The following is a 20,096-nucleotide window of genomic DNA, read 5'->3' as shown; positions in this document are numbered from 1 at the left end:
ACCCGATTTGTACGGTCCGACTTTGCACATGCGCAGTAAGGATTGGGAGTCCCGATCCGTAACTATCTTTTTATTTTTCGTTTTTGTCTACATTATATTTAAATGCGTCATTATTGGAAACATATTAAGAGATACTTGTTATTCTTAACATCTTAACAGATACTCTGACCCGTAACTATCGTAAAACGCTTCGACCGGAAGTAGACACCTTTCGCGCATGCGGGGTACCGATCGGGTTTCCGGTACGGATCGGGTTTCCGGTACGGATCGGGTAGGTACAACGCTTCTACACTTGTGTGTTAGCATGTTAGCACAACATGCTAACATACAAGTGTAGCAGTGTGTTAGCATGTTAGCACAACATGCTAAGCACTGCCACCTGCACTTCAGCTGATGAAAGCATGAGATGAGATGTGGAGAAATAAGAAGTCGAATTACAAAGAAACAAACACAACTTTTCACGTTGTTTCCACCTGATCCTCCAGCTGTGCAGTCGGGAGAACGACCTCCACCAGCTGCTCCACGTCACACCAGAGGATGGCTACATGCATTAATTACTCCTGCAGCACAAAAAATATTTGTGACAGAAGAAGGTTTTAAGGAGGAACTTGGTTGTTGGCTTTAACTTTGACTTGAAGGAATGTTTTTGCCTTCAAAGCGTTTCGGCGTCCGCTGTCACGAACACCTGATGAGGTCATCTGTGACATCGGTCGGTCTGCAGCTCTCCACCTCCTCCTCTCTGCCTGCCCTCTTTTTTTCCCAGCACTGTTTGATCCACCTTTAGGGAGCTGTTGAGAAGTGAACTCCTCCACCTTCCAGTAATTATACAGTCCTGTTCAAAGCTTTGAGTAATGAGGCCCTTTAAATTTATAGATTTTTTTTTTTTTACATACAACACTATCAGGGAGGTGTCTGATTGTTCCAGATTTATCCTGCGGCATGTCGGCCGGTCGTAAAGAACTATTTCCAGCGAGTCCTGAAATAGACGATATGATCCCCACAGAGTCCTGATCAGAGTCCAGATCCCGGCATTCCGGAGCCAGTCTGGGATCACGAGAGGTTCTGTCTGCGCTCCGTCTCTGCTGTAATATTCATAGATGAATGTTCTTGAACTTTAATGACGCACCTTTTATAACCTAAACCCTGATTAGTTGCATCGTCACGTCACAGAGGAGTCATTACTCATGTTTCAGTCTCATGTCACTTGTGATTGGTTCACACGATCATGTGATTGTTGAGTCATGAGTGATTATAAAACAACTGCTTCCTAGGTGCTGGGAACCAAAAGAGATTTTGGTCCATGTTGGGATGATAGCATCGCACAGCTGCTGCATGACAAGAATCTCTCCATCCACCACAGCTCAAAGGTGACACTGTGGTCCTAAAGGGATGGACGTGGTCAGCATCAATACTAGACTGAGTAGGCTGTGTAGGGTAGGTAGGACGCTCAGCTGGTACTACGGGGCCTCCTCTGACCCTCCTGAAACACTCAGACCAACAGCCAGGCCACATTTAGCCACTTAAATCATCTTCCTTCCTTATTCTGATGGCTAATCTGAACTTTAGCAGGTTTTCTTGACCAAGTCTGATTACAAATTTGTGTTAACGAGCAGACAGGTGTACCTGATGGATGTAGCTAGGGCTGCCACAAACGATTATTTTGATAGTCGACTAGTCACCGATTATTTTTGTGATTAGTCGACTAATCAGATCATCATCCACTGGACGTAAAACGTACAGCTTATTGCACCAGGAGCATTTGCTCTTATACAACTATCATTAGCTTACAGCTTTAAGTGTTTATTTTTAGTTAGCACATACCTTAAAGACAAGATGATAGTTTATTAAATTTTAATGAAATTTGCAGATTGTTTCGGTGAAGTTTAATAAACTCCTTGCTATCTAAAATATAACAGGACACCGGAGTAAATTCTCGAGCATCTCACACTTCTGATAATCAGCTGTCTGCTTGATGTTTATTCAGCTGTGTAAAAACTATAACTTTAATCTCAGCCAAACCGATTTACTCAGGAACAAATAAAATACTAAAAAAAGCCAAACAATAACATTTTTAAGTTATCTAAGTGACTTATATATCATGTTTAACCTGAGTAGCGAAAGACGGTGGTGGGTTTGAAAACGATTAGCCGGGAGTCCGGTGTTCTCACGGCTCTAGTTAGCCTAGCCCCCGGCTAGCTATCGAGCTAGTGGGTAACAGACGTCTCTGAAAACGTCAGAGCGCTTTTGAAAATATGTGGTGTCTTGATAAACTGAGCAGATATTTGAGGTTTACACAGCTACATTCTCGCCTGAAAATATGTTAAACGTTTATTTTGTGACCCAGAAAGAATAATAAGAGTAATATTAAAACTAACTAGCTGCCGCCATTGTTGGAAACTGAGCTGGGCTGCGCTATGAATTCTGGGACACAGCTTCTTCTTCCTCTTCGGGGTTTAACGGCAGCTGGCATCCTTGTACATGCAGTGCTGCCATCTTCTGTTTCAGTCCGTTATTACACTCTTAAATCCTACTACTTATTCCTGCGTCTTTTGTGATCTTACAAAGCTTCAAACGACGCGTCGACTTTTAAATCAGTCATCGACGATTTTGATAGTCGACTAATCGTGGCAGCTCTAGATGTAGCTGATGCTTTTTTCTGTGACGCTGCTTTATACTTAGTAAACTTTGTGTTCACCCTTGTTTCTTATGAGTTTCTGGATATTTGCTGGAATTAAACCGTCTACGTTTGTGAAAGTCTTCATAAAAGAGAAACCTGCTCGGTGTGCGTGCGCTGTGGCTCGGAGGGAAACGGCAGGTCTGTGTCGTGCAGATAAAGCAGACATTTATAGAAATGCTGCTGGAGTGCAGGGCTTGTGCTGTGACTGCGTGTCCTTTTTTGGGTGGGTAGGAGCAGCTCCACTTGTTACTAAGTGCCCTTAAACAATGTGCTTCATTATTTCTGGGCTCCGGCTGTGATGAGTGTTTTAATAGTAGTAGAATTAAAAAGGTAGATTTTTATTACCAGCCGGCCCTTGTTAGTGATCAGAAAGCTTTCTGTGGATGTTATTCTTATCAGACGCAGCCGAACACTCATTTAATGTGGGCACGTATTTAGCTGACACCCTAATACTTGTCTCATTATGCAGGCGAAACATTGTTCATTTGTTTTCCTGGAAGCCTCCACGTGTTTTCTCTGTCTGCAGTTTCTTTTTACATCCTTTTTTCTGTTTCGTTAACCTTGAAAGTGTTGTAAATATTTACTGTTAGTTAATATTTTTATTTCCTGAGAAAGACAAACAGGGAGATGAAGGGAGCTGGATTTGGGAGCTTTGCTGTTGTTTGGTTTGGTGTTTAAAACGTGCCGATGACAACCGATGTCCGCACTCTGATTGACACTCGGTCCACTTCTGTGACCCTGAAGATGCGTTTATGTTTATTCCTCCTGCTTTGGGGAAGTTTTCAGGGGTAAACAGGTTTCATTGCACCGCCAGGACTGTGGTGTTATTAGAAGAAGGAATCTGCAACAAGTTTGTACAAAACCAGCTGCAAAACAAGCTCTCAGAGTAAGCTTTCAGATTGAGGTGTCATTAGGCAGTTTTCACCTCCCCACGTGCTACTTTTTTCTCTTCTTTTTGTTGTTACCTCCTACCAGCAGGGCTTTATAGGAGCAGTGATGAATATAGTGATGGCAGCTACATTGTAGCCACGGCCACCCCGGAGCGCACTGACAGAGGCGAGGCTGTCGGACACTGGCGCCACCGGGCCCTCTGACCACCACCAGTAGGCAACGGGTGAAGTGTCTTGCCCAAGGACACAACGACCGAGACTGTCCAAGCCGGGGCTCGAACCGGCAACCTTCCAATTACAAGGTGAACTCCCAACTCTTGAGCCACGATCATCTGTTGGAAGGATTCTCCATCAGAAGACAAGCTTCTCCTTAAAAGAGACGTTTCTCGTAACTGTGCAAGCTGTGGACTCCGCCTTCTTTCTGAGCTGATGTTGTTCTCTTTTCAAATTACAACATCCGTTCACACATAACAACAAAGAGTTTACTAAATGTGCAAATACGGAGACTTTTTATGGAGGCTGCACTCATTCTTCTTGGCATAGGTCAGGATGTTTTTTCTCTTTATCTGCTTTGATGTTTAATTCAATCCAATGCACAACAACTGTAGCATCAAACCACTTTGTATTGTAAGGTAAAGACAATAATAAAGAGAAAACACCAACAACCAGGGGAAGCCCTTTGACCAAGCACTTGGCGACAGTGGGAAGGAAAAACTTGCTACAATGTAGCTACATTGTAGCTACATTGTAGCTACATTGCTACATTGTAGCCACAAGCTACATTGTAGCCACAGCCGCCCTGGGGCGCACTGACAGAGGCGAGGCTGCCGGACACTGGCGCCACCGGGCCCTCTGACCACCACCAGTAGGCAACGGGTGAAGTGTCTTGCCCAAGGACACAATGACCGATTCTTCTTGGCATAGGTCAGGCTGTTCTTTCTCTTTATCTGCTTTGATGTTTAATTCAATCCAATGCACACAAGAGAAAACACCAACAACCAGGTGAAGCCCTTTGAACAAGCACTTGGCGACAGTGGGAAGGAAAAACTTCCTTTTAACAGGAAGAAACTTCCAGTAGAACCATGCTCGGGGGGGCAAAGTCACGCTGTGGAAGAGCCAGAGTTTAAATGTAAACATGTTCCGAATGTATTTGCATCTGTTAATATTCGATGGTTTTAGAGATCCAGCCCTGAGATCAGATTAGCACACGAACATGAATATAATACATTTGACTCCCAGAGCCGGCGCGTCCTCAGCTGTAGCTGAGCGTGGTGAGAAAGCTTTATCCGCTCTATTGTGAGCGCACGACGGCCACGAGTCTGACCTTGAAACTTTTTCAGTTTATAAACACAATCAATCTTCATTGTAGATCAGTGCATGAAATATGAATGTTTTTATTGATTCACGCTGTGCAAATATGACCAGTGTTAAACTACAGTATCTTTACCTGGTGTAGGGAGAATTTCTGAGCTTCATATTTGGTCTGTGAAGCTGTAAAATTGGTAAATGTGACTTAAGAAGTCACTGATCAGCTCTTAGCTCTTAAAAAAAAGTTTTTAATAAACCTTTTAGGAAAAAAAACGTCTCCCCGTGGCCGCTGTCACCGCCGTCACCGCCTCGATTGGCGGTCGAGAGCTCTGAGCAGGTTCATGTTAAAGCTCAGTGTTGGTGTGAGCTCCTGATAGGGACCAGGGCCGGGTTTTAGTGCCTCCATGTCTCAGATTAAACTGACAAAAATTGAAATAAACATGAAAAAATTTCATTTTATTGTTCCTTTTTTCTCCAATATTTTTCAGTAAAGCGTTTTTTCACACTTGGTTTTAGCTTAATATAGTTGGCTCTAATAACCTTTATTCATAAAAGGCCCTCCGGCTGGTTTCAGGATGAAGGGTGTGTGTTTTTTAACACAAGTGGGTGGTGGTGAGTTTGTTTCTGTGGCAAAAGGAAACAAAACGAGCAAATGTGCAATTTGGTTTTTACCAGAGAAAAGTCAGCGTGAAGTCGCCCAAAAACCCAGTGAGTCTCTCTCTGTCCAGTCTTTGCTTTCGTATTACAGGAACGTGAACACTGAGCTTTTGAGAACCCGCTGCCTAATTAGACTCCCTCCATTCTCCTCTAATGGTGCCTGATTTTTGACACTGAAATATAGACGTGTAGAATCAGCGTGTGTGTGTGTGTGTGTGTGTGTGTGTGTGTGTGTGTGTGTGTGTGTGTGTGTGTGTGTGTGGTACGGGTCAGGATCCTGACAATGTGTGCGATGTTGGTCGGAGAGATGGACAGGAGGGCTGCCGTCCCTCTGGACCTCATTATAGCTCTGAAGGGAGACGCACACGCTTAACATCCGACATCTGGAAAAGGGCAGAGGGCACACGCCGACGCGCTCACGCCGGCACGCGCGGCTACACCAGCACAAGTCTGAAAAAGGGCGTAGAGGGCTTAAAAAGAACACACACACATGGTGGATCATGCCCATAGCAGCCATACAGCAGAGTCCTGGGATTCCAGGATACTTTGTTCCTTCAGCCTCTGTCGTCTTTTAGTCTGGTCATCTCTCCCCCTGCAGTTGTCACAGTGTTAAACAGCTGAGTGTCCTCTCTAACATCAGACACGCGCCCCGCCTTTACAGCTCACACACACACACACACACACACACACACACACACACACACACACACACACATAAATTCCGTTCGAGTTATTCCTCTCTGTAGTTTGTGTGAATGTCACAGCATGAAAAGCTCTTGGGCTCAGAAGCAATCTGTCTGCATTCGTTAGCAGCTGTTGCTTTGTGGAGGAGAACCTCGAGTTGATAATGGATAAAAGTTGTGATTGCACGCTCGACCAGAGGTTTGGAAATTGCAGGTTTTGATTTGTTCTTTCACTGGATAAAATAAGAGCACTGGAAGCATTTGTGCTTTAAAATCATCTCTCCGGTCTGTAAGGACTAAGTGTGAACACTGTGACAGTAAAATGGGAACGTGAAGGAAAGTTTGTAATTACAGTGACTGAGTGTCAGTGACGAGCGATAGAAAGCAGCGAACCGGTGATGCAGAAGCTTTGAGATGCTTCATAACTCCAACACTTAACAGAGAGGAACAAATCAAACCTGAGAGCTTCAGTAGCTGGAACAAAGTTTATCTACTCTAGTTTTTACATTTGTGTGACTGCAGGCTTCAGAGTGATGGTAGCTGTGCACACAAAACATTAGTGAGACTGCCTCACGTCTCAGACACACTCAGCTGCCTGGAGTTCAGCTTTTCAGGGTTTTTGGTTTCTTATAAGTAACAAAGTAAATGAATTGTCAAGACAGTTTGATTTGTTATGGTCTAAAGGAGTGCGTCGAGCGCTACGACTGTACAAGCGATTAATGAAATAGAATATCTGTGCCCATGGTACTCCAGAGGCGACATTCCTCCTTATTAACAGTGCACGCTTTGAGTTTGCTGCACGGGACGATGTCGGTGTGTGTGTGTGTGTGTGTGTGTGTGTTCATGTTTGTAGCAGAGTGACCGGTGGGTGGAACGATTCTTCCACTCATGAATCGTCCCTTTGACATTTCCTCAGGGATTTTGTTCCTCCTGATCTTTGTACCTTTTTCTTCCGACCCTCTGAGGACTGGATGTCCGTATATCGGACTCAGTCTTACAGTTCAGTGCTGTCTGTCACAAGGACTCAGCCCTGTTAGGACCTGTTCAGACGTTCTTAACGAATTTAACTTCACGTAAAGGTCTCGACTCGCATGTGGTTTGACACAGTTTCCGATATCCTGCCCTTTAGAACTCAGCTAAAGACCCACAGCGAGTCTGCCATGATGCTGCCTGGTAATGATGCATTCAAGCCTCTCACTCGGTTTCTCGGTCATAGATTCAAAGACATGAGGTGCAGAATATTTCACCAAAACAGAACACCGGCGGTTATGACAGAAATAGATGCTGGTGCATCATTACTGTGTCTCAAAAATAACCGAACGAAGTGTAAGCCGTGGTACGCTTAAAACTGTTTTTGGAGCTGTCCGAGGGTATCTGAGGTCGGGATGGGTATAACTAATGAGGTTAGCACAATAATAAAATTCAATTCAATTCAATTCAATTTATTTATATAGCGCCAAATCACAACAAATGTCGCCTCAAGGCGCTTCATAGATACAGAGAAAAGCCCAACAATCATATGACCCCCTATGAGCAGCACTTTGGCGACAGTGGGAAGGAAAAACTCCCTTTTAACAGGAAGAAACCTCCAGCAGAACCAGGCTCAGGGAGGGGCGGGGCCATCTGCTGTGATTGGTTGGGGTGAGAGAAGGAAGACGGGATAAAAGACATGCTGTGGAAGAGAGACAGAGGTTAATAACAGATATGATTCAATGCAGAGAGGTCTGTTAACACATAGTGAGTGAGAAAGGTGACTGGAAAGGAAAAACTCAATGCATCATGGGAATCCCCCGGCAGCCTACATCTATTGCAGCATAACTAAGGGAGGATTCAGGGTCACCTGGTCCAGCCCTAACTATATGCTTTAGCAAAAAGGAAAGTTTGAAGCCTAATCTTAAAAGTAGAGATAGTGTCTGTCTCCCGAATCCAAACTGGAAGCTGGTTCCACAGAAGAGGGGCCTGAAAACTGAAGGTTCTCCCTCCCATTCTAAAACACAGCATCTATAAAGATCAGTTTGTGTTCAGGCCGGCACCCAAAACACAAATATGCAAAAAGCTTCCAACCTTTCTGCTCTTGCTCTTGTCGAAGGCGGTCGCACTTTTCTCCTCCTCTCCCTTAGCTTCCCTGCTTAGCCTCTTGTGTCCTCGTCTAGTCTCACAGTCTGTTCTCTAAAACCTAAAAGAGGAATTATGGATTGGATCAACTGGTCCCTAAATGCAATTGCCACCACTTTCTCAACGAGAAGTCTGGGCTTGGGTGAGCCTGAGTGCTGAAGATATCTACCTATTCGGAACCATGGCACTTTTTTTCCTCTTGTACTTTCCCATTGTAGTGTATATTTCAGTGTTTTTCTGTAATGCTACCGATCTCCGACCTGTATCTCCATGTGATGTCTGTGTTGTGTGTGTAAGGTTGGGGGTCCCATTTCACTGCAGGGCAACCTGCACGTGGCGAATAAAGCCGTGATTGATTGATTGATTGATTGATAAACTGACTCAGGGACATAAAGGCGTTTTTAAGGTTCTGCTATTTCTGGGTGGTTATGGTAGTTTTTACTTTCACTAATTACTTTTATTGTTAATTTCTATAATGATATAATTATAATAAGTATTAATAATAATAATAAGTATTTTTGCTTAGTTCGACCTTTCTTCTGTCTGTTCTTACCTTCAGTTAACAAACAGGCCGTTTGCTCAAAACTCGCATTTTACTTTGTTTGCTTTGGTTCAAGGTAAATGATGTGATGTCAGTGGCTCAGTACATTTTTATTGAGTGAAAACACCTTTTAAGCTGGGTGGGCGGAGCTGTCTGAGCCCCGCCCACAGTAAACGTCCACCAGAAATGATGCAAAATGAGCATTATAGACAGCATTTCGCGGCATGCAAGAGGTGTAGTTTTGTAACAGTTTCACAAAGAGCTTTTCTTTCATTACTAATGAAGCAACAGTCAGAATAAATGGTCTCTGTAGTGGTGAGAACTGTTAGTTCAAGTTTATTCTAATCTGTCATTTATTTATATTTTTCTTTTTCTCTCCAAACGTTTTTCCTTCAGGTCAAAAAATATGAAAAATATTTTATATTTACAGTACAAAAATGTGTGTGTGTGTTTCCACAGCTGTGGCTCACTGGCCTCACAAACTAATTTGTTAATAAACTGCATAAATAAACCTGGATGTGGACGTCTGTGGGCTTGGTGTCTGTTGTGTGGGTCAGCGGGAAGAGTTTAAGACTCTGAGACGTGCAGCAGATGTTTTTATGCCCTTTAAATAAGATGTAACGTTTTCTTTATTCATTCTTTTTTAACTTCATGCCAGAAACAGAAAACAAGTAAAATGAGGTCAAACTGAAGTCTACATCTCTCTTCATCATCTGTAAATTTCTCTCGCAGCACAAATGTTTTCCAACAAGCTTTAGTGGATTTTGAACATGGATGCAGCAAAACAACCGTTTTCTTAAAGAGAAAGTGGAAACACATCAGAAATCCACTAAAATAAAAGCTGTCAGTGAGCTTCAGAGGCTAGCTGCCCTCCCTCGTTTCCTATGCTAGTGCTAAGCTAAGCTAACTAGCTGCTAGCTGGTCAGTGTGTTTGTACTGACTTTAAATCTGGTCTCGTCTGAGCAGATGGTAATCAGAGTATCTTTTTCTGTTCCCACAGGTCTTCCAGGAATGCCACGCCCACAGATCTGAGCAGCAGGTCAGTGAGTGAAATGTTTCTATGCTTCAGCTGTTGTGTTAAAATTTATCGGTTTTATTTTACTGTATAAAAAGAGATGAAGCATGTTTGAGGCTACACAGAGCGAGGCAGTCTACATGAAGAATACTGAGGAAGAATCTAGAAACTTCTGTAAGTCTGAGGATGGCAGTTGGATCAGAAACATGGCAGATATTTGCAGATTAAATCCTGTTTCTTGACGACGTCAGTAAATTCGTTAGAGCAGTTGTTGTCTGCGTCTGGCTCTCTTGCACAGCGCGTCTTTTGTCCCGTCTCCCTCCCCTCAGCCTCAGCTGTTCATGTCAGATCGCCGTCCCTTACTGAGCCAGTGCAGTAAGGTTTGCAGGAGGTTTCTTCCTGTTAAAAGGGAGTTTTTCCTTCCCACTGTCGCCAAGTGCTTGCTCATAGGGGCTCATATGATTGTTGGGTTTTTCTCTGTATTATTGTAGAGTCGTTACCTGCTAATTTAAAGCACCTTGGAGTGACTGTTGTTTTGATTTGTAAAAAGTAATGAAATCAAATTGAAGTAAACTGAATTAGTAATTAGTCTGTGGAGAGGCGAGACATGAGCATTATATTCACTTAATAAGTGAAGTCAGTGAATTTCATACCTGAGCTCATGAAGTCGTGCACTTGTTGATGCTACGTGAACATGTTGGCTCTCTAACAGGTATATGATGGTAAACTACAGACAATAATTGCGTTTGCAGAAGCACCAATGATGCTGTGGCATATGTCAAATGCCCAGTTTTAAAAAAACAAAATCAAACCAGAAATGTGTTGTTAGCTAGCTGACAACTGAATTAGCTAGTTAGCATCAATAGCGCCTTGAGGCGACTGTTGTTGTGATTTGGAGCTGTACAAATAAAGTTGAATTGAATCTCCTGCTGTTAGAAATGGGTCGGTGGTCTCTTGCCTTCCATTACTGAACTAAGTACAGTATGGTGACATGTTTCTATTCTACACTCGGCTCTAACATAGCAGCATTCATTCCCAGAATTTCATACCTGAGCTCATGAAGTCGTGCACTTGTTGATGCTACGTGAACATGTTGGCTCTCTAACAGGTATATGATGGTAAACTACAGACAATAATTGCGTTTGCAGAAGCACCAATGATGCTGTGGCATATGTCAAATGCCCAGTTTTAAAAAAACAAAATCAAAACAGAAATGTGTTGTTAGCTAGCTGCTGGCTAGCATTGATAGCGCCTTGAGGCGACTGTTGTTGTGATTTGGAGCTGTATAAATAAAGTTGAATTGAATCTCCTGCTGTTAGAAATGGGTTGGTGGTCTTTTGCCTTCCATTACTGAACTAAGTACAGCATGGTGACATGTTTATACTCTACACTCGGCTCTAACATAGCAGCATTCATTCCCAGTAGTTTGTAGTGGAGCAGGTACGTCACATTAAAAGCTCTTTTTGTTTTGTGTGGTTTCCAGCAGGAATCAATATTACGAGCTCCAAAACAGATTTTTGCTTCTTCTTCCCGCAGCCGAGTCAGCTAACAAATCCATGTTCTAGTGTTTTAGTGACTAAGATGATTGATCACAAGCATCACTCTGAATAATTCCTATATTGAACTCTTTCATCATCTCTCATCTGTTTGTGTCTCGAGTCATCATAGTTTGTATTTTAAACGTACTCCGGCTGATTCCAATAAAGTACTTCCAGTTGTTTCTTCTACGTCTGAACTTCACGTCGAGCTGAATTGTTGTACTTTTTGCTGCGCTATATTTTTCTGACAGCTTTATTAGTCTGCAGAAGTGTACAAATAAACTGCAGTGTTTTACATTCATGAGATAAATGTGAAGAGTGCGTTTGAATTCTGTTAGAACTGCAACATTTTTACTTTTGCTAGTTGAAGTATATTGTAGTATTATGTTTTACAGTGTGGTAAATTTAACATCAGATTTAATGCTCCTCCTGTTTTGCCTGCAGCAGACTTGGAGTAATGTGTGATTTGGTCATGTGAGCATATTTGATGACATCATTATTATTATATCCTCCGAACATGTAGTCCATATCTGAACTTTTTGCAGTTTTTCTGTCATCTGTAGTGAATTACACCTTCATGAACTTTATGCGCCGCTGTGATTGATTATCATTACCTCCACAAATACAAATAATCCTTTAAAAGTTTCTCTGTGGACACATTTTTGCAGGAAATTCTTCAAACTGAGTGAATTGCGTGTCACTTCGGTTTTCAGCGCCTGCAGCAGCCATCCTGCTGCATGGAGCCGAATCTGTCTTCTGGTCTCGCTGCCCTTTGGCCAGTCATGTAAATAACATCTGTCAGTTTTCACACGGCGTAACGTGGCCGTTTGCACACCTGAACAGTTTAATGTGAAACACACTCGGATCATTTCACCGAGCTGCTCACTAATCTAACAGATGAACCTGGTGCTGATCAGAGAACTGGACCAAAGTGATTCTGTGCAAGCAAGAGGAAAAATCTCAGCATTAGGGATTAATTATCAGCAAAGCTGATCCACGTTTTAATTTGAGTCTATGTGGAGACTGACTCAGGGCTGGAGCCTCGAGTGGACGTTAGAGGAACTGCAGTTTCTGCTACTCTGTTAGCTTCGTCCTCCACTCCTGGAGGTTTTGTAGCTTGTTTTACTTGAAGTTGCTCCGATTCAGCATGTGTTTAACATGTCAGCCCCACATGGACTCGGTGGATGTGTGCTCCCACACACGGGTGGAGGAGATTTCTAACTGAGCTGTAACAACATCAGGAATCATCTGGGCCTCGTCTCCGTTTCCTTCTCTTTCCTGAGCCAAATTTTCTGGGTCTGTCTGACTCCTCCTCCTCGTCTATCTCCACCTTCTTTGTTCTTCTCTCTCCTCTTCGTTCCCCACCATCCGCCCCTCTGCTTTTATCAGTGCCACTGCCGTTTTTGAGTTGACGGTCCTCGCTCTCTGTCCCTCTGCCACTTTTATCTCTCTTCATCTCTCTGCTCGTTGCCTCCCCGCCCTTCTCTCCATCTTTGGCTTAAATCAACGTGACTGCTTGTTTTCTCTCCTGCTCTCATTCGTCCTCTCTGCCAAGATGCCAATTAGTGTGTAAAATACAAACTCTGTGTGTCTGCATATAAAGAAAACGTGGAAGCAGAAATCAGATGGATTTGGGTCATCGGTGCTTTCACAGCCTCATAAATCCTTCAGATTTCCATCCTGGTTTTATTTTTAATGCCAAAACGTTGCCAGATTTGACATTCCCCATTAAATAGTGACTTTTACACACCACTGGTGATCTTATTTATTATAAACTGATGTGAATGGATTGAATTAGACTTGGATCAAACACTTTTAGAAGTTGGACAGATTTCCAATTACCCCAAAAAGTCCAATAAATGAAATAATAAGTCTTTGCTCCACTTAAACTTCTCTACACTTAAAGCTGGAGTTCGTACTGGGGACATGCGGGGTGGGATTAGCCTTTGAGAGGCCAGTGCAGCGTGTGACTTTGACTTCCAGCTTTGCATTTGATAACCCGTGCATGGTAAATGAGACTCTCTTTTCCCCGGCTGCTGTGTTAAACATATTCCTGACATTTTATTCGTCCGGTCCCTTCACTCCACGGCTTTAATTTTCAGACATCACCTGGAGCGTCAGTGAGGAGGCGTGAGGTCGCTGGGTCAAGTGAAGGATCAGTTGTGCAATATGAGCTCATTTCCTGCTGACTTTGCCACTGTGTGTGTGTGTGTGTGTTTGTTTCTCTCAGATCCTCCAGGTGAACTTCCATCCACTTGTTTTATGCATTTTTGATTTTGTGGCTAAAAAAGGAAAACGTTCTGAGTGGAAACACCATCCATCCAGAAAAATCTGAGAATCCTGCAGATGCTTGAGGCTTGGCTAAACTGGAAAATTCACCTGGGTGTGTCAGATTGTCTTGTGTCTTTGTTCCTTTGAAATCCTCTAAATAAATGCTACAATGATGAAATAAATGACGACACACGCATCGGCTTTGGTGCTGCTGGAGAGACGTCGACGTCAGTGACAGAGCTGCAGCATTAACACGTAAAATCAGTAGAAATATCATGCTTCCATTACGTTTTAGCTTTTTTAACGGTTTGAGCTTCAAACTGAGTTATTCTTATATCCTCTGAGCAGTTTTGGAAAACCCAGGTTGGAATAGTTTCTTCACTTTTCCCTCCTCACATGAAACACAACAGTCTCACTGCTGTGAATGCTCAGTGTGGTCGGGCGAGGCTGCTGCCTGGACAGAGCGCGAGGCAGCCTGGTGCGTAGCGAGTGGGCATTATCTGTGCTATTACCTGCTCTATTCTCACACTGGAGCAAATGAGTGCAGTCAGACTCACTCTGTCGGGTAATTGTGTTCTTACATCAGCTCTGAAAGTGATGTCCACAAGTTCAGCGCTGCAGTGGATGTGTGGAAACATGTGCTGTGTATAAAGGATAGATGTAGCCACGAGAGCTGGCGGTTAGGCCTTTTATGGTGCTTTGATGTTTGGTGTGACACTGAGGGACCAGTGACCACCCTGTTTTAGCCCCTTTTCTCTCCAGCAGGGGTCAAATTCACAAAATGAAAATGGTAAATGGTCTGCATAGCGCTTTATTTAGTACCTAAGGACCCCAAAGCGCTTTACACATCCAGTCATCCACCCATTCACACACACATTCACACACTGGTGATGGCAGCTACATTGTAGCCACAGCTGCCCTGGGGCGCACTGACAGAGGCGAGGCTGCCGGACACCGGAGCCACCGGGCCCTCTGACCACCACCAGTAGGCAAACATGGGGTTAGTATCTTGCCCAAGGATATTTGACGGGCGACCGTGGCTCAGGGGCTTGGGAAGCGTATCTGTAACAGGAAAGGTCGCCGGTTCCATCGGCTCTCTGTCCTGGTCGTTGTGTCCTTGGGCAAGACACTTTACCTACCGCCTACTGGTGATGGTCAGAGGGGCCGATGGCGCGATATGGCAGCCTCACTTCTGTCAGTCTGCCCCAGGGCAGCTGTGGCTACAACTGTAGCTGCCTCCACCAGTGTGTGAATGTGAGAGTGAATGAATAGTGGCATTGTAAAGCGCTTTGGGTGCCTTGAAAAGTGCTATATAAATCCAATCCATTATTTGGCACGCAGCCTGGGATCGAACCAGCGACCTTCTGATTAGTGGCTGACCTGCTCTGCCACCAAAATGAACTTGATGTTGTGTTCAGTAAGACTTGAAATGAGCGATCAAGTCTCTGAGCTGATCAGGAAGGTGTCTAATGAGCGAGCGTGAAGCTCTTTTCTCAGAACAAACCAGAGGCCAGACAGTTGAGTCGCCTCCTGCTGGCCATTAGGAAGAATGCAGCTTTACGTTTTAGCGCTGGGAGCTATGTCCACGTTTTACAGCAGGGGTCTCCGGGGCCACCGCTGGTACTGTCATCTCATTGGACGGCCACAAACAAACAAACAAATAAGAAAACACCAACAATTTCTGAAATTGTTTTGTTTGTTTTATGTTTCAAATAATGTATAAAAGGACAAAACTGCAAATGTGAACACAAATCTTTACCTCCCTGTTAACTAACTGAAGCCGTTCATTGAACTACCAAATAACCACACTGCTCCTCTCAGTCTGTCCACACGTGGCAGCACGTCTGCTGTCATTGTGTTGCTATTTAACAAAATCAAACTGCAGACAGAGGTGTCGTCGTTAGTGTGTGACTCTCACTGAGCTAACACAGCCCTCAGCACGTTCGTGCTCTCTGCTCATGTTGCCTTCATATTAAATCATTTTTGTCCTTTTAAAGAACTTATTGTCACATTGTACTCAACAACAAACAAACCCTCCCTAACAGGAGGGTTTGAAGGCCAGACTGCATTATATTTTTTCACGTCAGTGTACGGGGTTGACGGGGGCTGTAAGTGACCCCCGGGCCGCGAGTTTGGGACCCCAACTTTAGAGACGTTTTTCTTAGTTGACAGGTGGCACTCGTTGTTGCACCGATGGTTTAAATTTGTATGGAAACATTTTCTTTTCTCCAGCTTTTATAAACGTGTAAATGTAGCCATTCTTCAGCATACAGACACATTTTAAACTGCTCTCTAGGAAACTTTATTCTTTCTCCTGACTAGGGCTGCCACAAACGATTATTTTGATAGTCGACTAGTCACCGATTACTTTTGCGATTAATCGACTAATCAGATCATCATCCATTGGACGTAAAACGTACAGCTTATTGCACCAGCAGCATCTGCTCTTATATAACTATCATTAGCTTACAGCTTTAAGTGTTTAAGGTCTGTGCTAACTAAAAATAAAGACAAGATGATAGTTTATTAAATTTTAATGAAATTTGCAGATTGTTTCGGTGAAGTTTAATAAACTCCTTGCTATCTAAAATATAACAGGACACCGGAGTAAATTCTCGAGCATCTCACACTTCTGATAATCAGCTGTCTGCTTGATGTTTATTCAGCTGTGTAAAAACTATAACTTTAATCTCAGCCAAACCGATTTACTCAGGAACAAATAAAACACTAAAAAAAGCCAAACAATAACATTTTGAAGTTATCTAAGTGACTTATATATCATGTTTAACCTGAGTAGCGAAAGACGGCGGTGGGTTTGAAAACGATTTGCAGGAGTCCGGTGTTCTCACGGCTCTAGTGAGCCTAGCCCCCGGCTAGCTATCGAGCTAGTGGGTAACAGACGTCTCCGAAAACGTCGGAGCGCTTTTGAAAATATGTGGTGTCTTGATAAACTGAGCAGATATTTGAGGTTTACACAGCTACATTCTCGCCTGAAAATATGTTAAACGTTTATTTTGTGACCCAGAAAGAATAATAAGAGTAATATTAAAACTAACTAGCTGCCGCCATTGTTGGAAACTGAGCTGGGCTGCGCTATGAATTCTGGGACACAGTTTCTTCTTCTTCGGGGTTTAACGGCAGCTGGCATCCTTGTACATGCAGTGCTGCCATCTTCTGTTTCAGTCCGTTATTACACTCTTAAATCCTACTACTTATTCCTGCGTCTTTTGTGATCTTACAAAGCTTCAAACGACGCGTCGACTATTAAATCAGTCGTCGACGATTTTGATAGTCGACTAATCGTGGCAGCCCTACTCCTGAGTAAGCGCTGCTTATAGGTGTCCGAGTCTTTACCTTTCTGTATAAAACACCTTGTGGTGACTGTTGTTGTGAATTGAGGTTACATTAATAAACCTGAACTGGATGTTTCCCGTAGTTGTAGGTGTGGCAGTGCAGCTGGAGTCTGTCTTTGTGGAGGTTGAATGTCTCCTCCAGTGTAGCTACTGGATGAATTTTTATGGGATTTTAAATGCACAGTCTCCAGAGGCTGAATCCTACTGGCAGCTGCTGGTTGGATCACACAGATATTCACGGCTCCCAGATGAATGCTCGGTGTGACATTGCCGTCATTTTTCCACTCGTACTGAGCGGCTGACAGTTTGTTATTCAAATGCCTCAAAATGTTGGATGGATTTTTCTTCCAGACATTTGTGGCCCCCAGAGGTTTCCTGTCAGATATTGGTTTTAAAAGACGGGATTTGTGCAGTAATGTGCTTCTTCTTTGTTTGTGCGAATACACTGGAGACTTTGAGGAGTAAAAATATTACCCACAACCTACTGTACAATCTCTCAGGTTAATACAATATTATTTTATTTTTGTTTAAGGCACAGCTGAGTCTCGCTCTGCTGCTTGAGTTGGCGTAACTCACCTGTGCACAACCGTTTACATCAAGCGTCGCTCCCGGGTAACCCGAGGATGCAGCTCGTACGCTGAGCTTCTGAAGGTTTAAGGTTAAATGATTAATGTGGCCGTGTTGGTTCTTTCAGCTGTGTTACGTAAAGACTTGATTGCACTGGATGTTTGATGTTTTCTAGAGACTCCTGTAAAGTTTGCCCAGCATTCATCTTCAGGACGGCTCTTCAAATGTTGAATACAGCAGTAACGCTTTGGAACAAAGAGCACGAGAACGGCGGCAAAAGCTGAGATCTGGTCATAGTATGAACGGACTCGGAGCACAAACCTGCTAACGCTGCGTTTTCTTGGGTTTCTCCCATTTTGGTTTCTTGCAGGTAAAACATGTAATTTGCACGACTCTCAAATTGTACTAATAGTATCGTCTTGATGCATCCAGTCATCCAGGTCAGTACATCTCCAACAGTTGATTCTGTTCATCTGGACATAGCGTTTTGTGGGAGAAACGTTTCGTTATCATCCAAGTAACTTCTTCAGTCTCAGCTGACTGCAGGTTTCAATCTTATAAACAGGACATTTGCATAATGACTGAAACCAGCAGCACTGAAGGAACAATGTGCTGGGAGGTCAGTTCCTTCACCCTTTAAAACCGGTCAGAGTAGCACGCTCTGTTTTGCGTAACTATTTTTAAATCCCGGTAGCTCTGCAACCACGTGAGCTAGCACAATAATTATTTTTGCATATGAAACCGGAGGAGTTGTACTTACATCTTATGCCATCAGCTTGTCCTCGGTCACAGTTTCCTTCCACATATAACTTTGCAAAAACTGCATAAAAAGCACTTGCAGCAACAAAAACATAATATTCCAGAAACACGCTTTGCCGATCCGATCAGCTGTTCGTAACACTTCCTACATCCATCAGCACGAACTATCGCATGTCCGCCATGACCTGCCCGAAACCGGAAGTGACGTCATTTTCGCAGAAATGTAGTTTTTTACCATCAGGGCCTCATGAGCCTATACTGGTGTTTTTAAAAGTTATGTTTGACTTTATGACTTTCTGTGTGGTTTCTGGGATGCTTAGGACTCATATTGCACTGCTGGAAATAGTTTATTTTGATGCATATGCTGCTTTTTTGCAAATTTGCATTATAATATTTATTTTCGTTTTTCCTGCAGTGTATAAAAATTGGTGTATTTCAAAAATAAAACTATGAAGACACTCAAAATAAATTTCCTGTGGTGGGAAACTATTTTGTGCAACTTTTTTGTATTTACAGTTTTGAGGGATAAGCCTCTTAAATTTCTTTAACTAGAAATATATGTTAAAAAACAAAAACGATTTTCAATTTTTTTTGTAGTTTATTGCACTTTTATGCAATTTATGTAGTTACTATGCACTTAATGCAGACATATTATTAAAATCTGGGCTATAATGGTTGTATTGATGTATAGCAACTTGAAATGCTCCCAAAAATGGCTCCACAGCATGTAAAAATATAATATAAGCTCTGGTGGACTTGGTTCTATGGTAGGTCTTAAAGGGTTAATCTTAATTATGCAAATTCTCATGACCATTGATCAACAACCACAACAACACAAAACACTACGTCCAGATGTACTAATAGTAATAACTCATTAATAACAGTAACATGAAGGTTTGGTTAATGTAACTGTCCCTGAGACAGTTAAAATAAAGTTGGTTATTTCATGTTTCTGTGATAGATTCACGCTTAATTTAGTTCATTTATTTACAAGATAAGATGATAAAAGTGTAACATTAATTAAAAAACATGTCTAAAATATGGGTTTGTTAAATATGTAAAGTTTGTATGAGGTAAAGTTTGTAATTGTCACATGACCAGAGTTTGGTTGAGAGCGCAACCATGGCATTGTGGAGCTAGCATGGATACATGGCTACAGATGCATCTACAGCCTCAACGTTAATGTCATTCTGCATGTGGTCCAAGAGGCGCACACGGTTCATGTATATTGTTTGTATAATGTTGCATACGTGTTCTACACTGGTAATGACATTTTTGTGATATCCATTATTGTGCATTTTTTCTGTTCTGCTTGCACAAGACTGTTCATGGACACTGACAAGCTCAAAACATTTATGTTGTAAACTTTGTGTTTCTTCAGTTTTCACGGTGTCTGAAGACGATAAGAGTGAGAGAGAGAGAGAAATAAATTTCCGAAGACATCAATATGATGCGTGGCCATTCTTTGTTGGACCTCTGTAGTTACAGTTAATAATTATACAGACATTTCCACATTGTTGCTTGAGGCTTGCGTGTCCATGTCATTGCGTTGTTTCGGTGGTAATCCGAGTGGACGGCGGTACCTGGGCGACGTGCTACTTGTGCCGTTCTTGCAGCAGGACGTCGCCCCGCGGCTGTTTCAGCAGAACGATGCCTGCCTCCACTCTGCCAGAGGAGAACAGGCTTTTCTCAGTCAGGAGCATATCCACACAGCTCCTTGGC

The 20,096-nt window shown here is 42.9% G+C and overlaps 1 protein-coding gene across 1 annotated transcript in view; it reads left to right on the top strand.

Moving 5' to 3' along the window:
- The window catches only part of pcbp4 (poly(rC) binding protein 4), a 197,838-nt gene that overhangs the window by 61,316 nt on the left and 116,426 nt on the right, over positions 1 to 20,096 (top strand). The window contains exon 2 of the mRNA XM_087841137.1: positions 9,872 to 9,910. The gene's annotated coding sequence lies outside the window, so the exon portion shown is untranslated. The remainder of the gene's footprint in view (positions 1 to 9,871; positions 9,911 to 20,096) is intronic.

This window comes from Neolamprologus brichardi, chromosome 5 (assembly GCF_056152115.1).
Source record: "Neolamprologus brichardi isolate AB-2024 chromosome 5, ASM5615211v1, whole genome shotgun sequence".
Lineage (NCBI taxonomy): Eukaryota > Metazoa > Chordata > Actinopteri > Cichliformes > Cichlidae > Neolamprologus > Neolamprologus brichardi.
The sequence above is the reverse complement of the archived record's forward strand: the minus strand, read 5'-3'. Positions and strand labels throughout refer to the sequence as shown.